Consider the following 6,006-nt stretch of genomic DNA (forward strand, 5'->3'; position numbering starts at 1 on the left):
TTAAAACGGAAAGGAGATAAGAGGTGTAAAACAAGGAATACATACCACTAAAATAAAAGTAACGTACAAAGTGGATCCTGAGATGAGCAGAACAGAGTGAAAAAGGCATGACTGCTATAAGAAAACACGGTGTCTATGTTGCGTCACTGTAGTCAGATTCAAAGTTAGCATCAAAGGTAGGTACCCAAGTTCGATCAATGTTGCCAGTATCAAAGTTCAATGCAGGTTTGTATTTATGAATAAAGAACGATTTTTTAATTTCCTATTTTTTCTTTTTTTTAATGAACCTATTACCTTAACCTGTTTTATATTATGTGAATGTTGTTTTAAATGAAACGCCAAGCCCGACATGCCTTCTTCTTGTGACTTTTTTGATTGTCTATTATGTTCCTTAACACGCGTGTTAATATTGCGTTTCGTTTGGCCAATATATGAAGAGTCACATTCGCATTGGACGTGGTAAATACTTGACTTATTTAATGGATCAACAAAATAACTTTTTAATCCAGTGAGATGTTTATGTAAATTTTGGGGGGGAATGCTTGAAGTAGATATGTTATGCTTGGCAAGTATACGTTGAATTTTTGTTGATAATTGTGGAAAATAAGGAATTTAAATCCAAGTTTTTTCTTCTTTGGAATTACCGTTTTAGGGACTTGCAACGATCTACGTATTTGATTAAACCACTTTTGTAAAATGCACAACTTATAACCGTTTTCTTGTCTTATTTTATATAAAAACTGTATTTCTTCATTAAGATCTTTTTGACGGTCACAAATTATAATGCTCTGCGAAAGAAATTCTTCCAAATATTGGCCTTGTATAGTGGCGGATGGGTTGACTGTTGATGTATGTAAGTAGTGCCTGCATTAGGTTTTGGATATATTTTTGTTATAAATTAGTTATGTGGTCGGGTAATCAGTAGGTCTAAAAACAGAAGACAGTTATCAGATTCACATTGAAGGGTGAACTTCATCCTAGGATGCTGATTCTTGAATTAGCGTATTTTCGTCACGAACACGTAGTAAAACGTCAGCATCATAACGGTAATATCTAATATATTTAAATGTATCTTGCTGTAAAATAGAAGTTTCAATCTGATTTAAAACAATGTTGGGCAATATTGGGGATAATGCGTTACCCATGGCTAACCCATCATTCTGAGAGAAGAAATGATTCTCAAATTGGAAAATATTGGTTGTTAAACAGACCTCAAGTAATTGTAATAAAAAAAATGTTTCCTAGGTAGATACGTCATTTTTTAAATTACAATTTTACATTTTTTTATTACAATTACTTGAGGTCTGTTTAACAACCAATATTTTCCAATTTGAGAATCATTTCTTCTCTCAGAATGATGGCTTAGACATGGGTAATGCATTATCCCCAATATTGTCCAACATTGTTTTAAATCAGATTGAAACTTCTATTTTACAGCAAGATACATTTAAATATATTAGATATTACCGTTATGCTGATGACATTTTACTACTTGTTCGTGACGAAAATACACTTGTACAAATATTTGAACAATTCAACAATCAGCATCCTAGGATGAAGTTCACTCTTCAATGTGAATCTGTTAACTGTCTTCCATTTTTAGACCTACTGATTACCCGATCACATAACAAAAGCATCTCCAAAACTTAATGCAGGCACTACATACACACATCAACATTCAACCCATCCGCCACTGTACAAGGCCAATATTCGGAAGAATTTCTTTCGCAGAGCATTATTAGTTTGTGACCGTCAAGAAAATCTTAATGAAGAAATACAGTTTTTATATAAAATACGACAAGAAAACAGTTATAAGTTGTGCATTTTACAAAAGTGGTTTAATCAAACACGTTGATCGTTGCAAGTCCCCAAAACTGTAACTTCCAAAGAGGCAAAAACTTAGATTGGAATTTCTTATTTTTCACACTTATCAACAAAAATTCAACATATCTGCTTCGAGTATTCCTCCCAAAAGTCTACAAAAACATCTCATGGATTTAAAAGTTATTTTGTTGATCCATTAAATAAGTCAGGTATTTACCACGTCCAATGCGAATGTGACACTTCATATATTGGCCAAACGAAACGCAATATTAACACGCGTGTTAAGGAACATGTTAGACAATCAAAAAAGTCACAAGAAGAAGGCATGTTGGGCTTCGCGTTTCATTTAAAACAACATTCACATAATATAAAACAGGTTAAGGTAATAGGTTCAGAAAAAAAAAAAAAAAAAAGGAAATTAAAGAATCGTTCTTTATTCATAAATACAAACCTGCATTGAACTTTGATACTGGCAACATTGATCGAACTTGGGTATCTACCTTTGATGCTAACTTTGAATCTGACTACAGTGACGCAACATAGACACCGTGTTTTCTTATAGCAGTCATTCCTTTTTCACTCTGCTCTGCTCATCTCAGGATCCACTTTGTACGTTACTTTTATTTTAGTGGTATGTATTCCTTGTTTTACACCTCTTATCTCCTTTCCGTTTTAATCCTTTTTACCTTGCCACTGAGAAAGAACCAGGTGTGAGTTCCGAAACGTCAAAAAAAGTGTTTAGGCTTTCCAAGCGAGGATTCTTTGGTAAGTAGCCAACTTTCTGTTAATTTGGAATATCCCCCTATGCGCCCATGTAATTATAATCTTTACATATGTTATTTAATTTCAGTGTTAAATTCATTTTCTCATTGCTGAAAGCAACTTATTAAGTTCCATTGTTGTTAAAGATAAATATTTAATATAATTCTTGAAAAATCGGTTGCTTTTATACAATTAGCATGTTGTTTTTTTATTATCTTATTTAAGAGAGATGTAAAAAAATTGAAAGGGAAGTACAATTGGAGTACAATTTGAAGGGGAGTTCAACGGGGGTGCTGTCTTTCGCCTGCATATTTTAATATCTATCTAGAAGAGATAATCAAAGAGAGCCTACATAATGAAGATAGCATTTCAGTAGGAGGTAGAATGATTAGGTGTATACGGTTTGCAGATGATATGACGCTTGTTGCAGAATCTGAAGGGAAAATTAATAATATGTTAGAAAACTTGAGGAAGGGCTATGAAGAATATGGGATGAAAATAAATGTAAGAAAGACAACAAAAGCAACGATTGAAACGAAGGAGTTGGAGTCAAATATAGAAGTAGGAGGGGGAAAAAATAGAACAGGTGACTAGCTTTCGATACCTGGGCAGTATTATTAGTCGTGATATGAAGTGTGAACATGAAATAAAAGCAAGGATAGGAATTGCGAAAGAAGCCTTTAGGAGGAAGAAAAGATTATTTTGTGGGGCATTGAGTAGAGTTGAGAAAAAGACTCATAAAATGCTTCGTGTTGAGTATTGTACTGTATGGGTCAGAAAGATGGATGTTATGTAAAAATAATGAAAAACGACTCGAAGCTTTCGAAATATGGCTATAGAGAAGAATATATAGAAAATTAACTGGGTTGAGCGCAAATTGAATAAGAGGGTGTTATAAACGGTAGGGAGAAAAGAACAATTTCAGATATTATTAAGAGGAGGAAGAGAAACTGATTGGGACATTGGCTAAGGAGAAAGTGTGTCATGAGGGATGTCCTAGAGTGTATAGTGGCAGGAAAGAGAAGGGGGGGGGCGAAGAAGACTACAATTAATGGACGATATCAAAACAGAAAAATCGTACGTGAAGAAAAAGAGGTTCGCGGAAGACCACGGAGCATGGAAGCTTCTCAGCTGCGGAAAGTGATCTGCCAGCAATGGCAGAATACTTATGATAACGTTGATGTACAATTTAGTGACAAACTTGCTATTATGCCTGTAGACAGTAAGATTCAAAAAGTTTCTTCCCTCCTCCGTTTTTCAAAATTTTAATCGTGAATTGAGATTGCTATGTATGCAATAAGATTTTGTAATGAAAATTCATCGTGCATAGAAACATTTTATCTTTAATACATTGAAGGTAGTATTTTGGGCGACTTAACATTATAAGAAGTATAGATACGTTTTTAGTAATCAGTTGAAATTTATTCTCATACCAAAGAAACAGGTTGTGCTTAAACAAATAAATACAATTAAGAAATAAGTAATAAATTAAACCCGAAAAGATAAGATGAACCCACCAAACGTATTCAAAATTGGAAATCAATTTGGATCAGAGAGGTAAGCTTTGCACACTAAATTCGTTATAATTTGAGTAACAATATTAGAAGTAAATGAAATTTTTTTTCGTTTCACAGAGTTACAATAAGAAGAAGGAAAACAAGGAATTAAATATAATTTTAAACAAAATAGCAAATATCAATTTGAATCTAAAGTGTTATATAAGATATAGATATACAGGGTGTTTCAAAACAACAGCGATAACGTTTGAGGTAATTCCTGACACCAAGATAAGACAAAAATTATAGACCAACATGGGTGCACAAGTGCTTCCTTTCGGAATTATAGCAAGTCCCTCTATAAAAATTGTTGCGTGAGTACCGCAGGATTCTGAAATATATATTTTTGGATAGCGTATATATTAGTTCCTAAGTGAAGTCTTGACCCGACTATTAGTTCCATAGTTTTGGAGCTATGGATCTTTAAAGTTCATTTTTTCATGTTTACGGCAGCCTACAACTTCGAAAAGAAGCATTTATGCATCCAGGTTGGTCTATACTTTTTGTCTTATCTTGGTGTTAGGAATCACCTTCCAAACGTTGTTGGTGTTGTTTTGCGCCTTGCATACACAATTACTTATTACTATCTGCAATTACTCTAATGCTTGTTTTAGCTAGACGATAAAGATTGTTATAGTTGAAACGCCATTTTATACTCTGAACAGTTAACAAACTTAATAAGAGAAAGTACAAAAAGCACTAGAAGTTTCCGTTTTCTATTTGTTTACCTTATTTTTATTTAATTTTGAGACGTAGTAAACCCAATTAATGCTTCCTTCACAGTGCGACCATACGTCTCGTTTTGACCGGGATAGTCCCATTTTAGAAGCTTGTCCCGGCCGTTCCGTCAGTAGATGGGGAAAAAGTAGTATTTGTCCCGTTTTATGCAAGTGAAAGAAGTAAATAGCAAATCCAATATCTTTATTGATTGTAGAAATATTAATAATAACAAAGAGGCAAGAATTGAAGTGATATTCCCTACATTAAAGATGATCTATAATTCGCAGTACTATCCGAAAGGCAGCAGAGGTTTTAGCAGTTGCTTGTTTGTTGAATAAACTTCAAAGTGTTTTTCCTTTTTCATAAGTATCGAATTACTTAAACCCGCCCTGTAACAAGGAGAGAGAGGGAGAGTTCTGATATCAAGGCGCTGATAAGAACAAAGATAGATTTAAAAGTCCAGGGTTGCTAATTCAGCACCAGCAGCAATCCTAGCCACAATCTTTTCACTTCTCTCCATTTTATACTCAATTTTCATATTCATTCTTAGGTCTCTAAAAATAAAATCATTATAAGTAAATTGCATGTAGATAGAGGAAGTTTAAACGCGATTTTTTTTAACGTCAAATTTCTTACAGACATGGCGAGAGATGCTTGCAGCTTAGCACCTGGCGGACGAAGGCAGGTTGGGTGTTGGCAACACTGCAAAGTCAGTGAAACGGCTTCCGTTTTTAGTGGAAAATTTTATGGTCGCCCTATTCCTTCATTAAACGTTCACTGTAAATGTTCACTTTAATGAAGGAAACATTAATAGAAATTGGAGATTTCAAGATAAGAGGGCAGATCGTTAACAAGATCAGGTATGCAGATGATAAGGTTATTATACATAGAACTGAAGAGAAACTACAGCAAATGGTTGACAAAATAGTTGACGCTGGGAAACTATATAGAATGGAAATCAACACCGAAAAATCGAAAGTCATGAGAATATCCCGTGGAAATGTGCCCTTACAGGTCAGAGTAAAACAAAGAGTATTTGAAGAGGTCAACCATTTCAAATATCTGGAAAGTATTTTGACACGAGACGCTTACTGCACCAAAGAGATCAGGTCGAGAATTGCCATAGCCAAAGAAGTATTCAACA

This window comes from Thermobia domestica, chromosome 1 (assembly GCF_964235325.1).
Source record: "Thermobia domestica chromosome 1, izTheDome1.hap1.1, whole genome shotgun sequence".
Lineage (NCBI taxonomy): Eukaryota > Metazoa > Arthropoda > Insecta > Zygentoma > Lepismatidae > Thermobia > Thermobia domestica.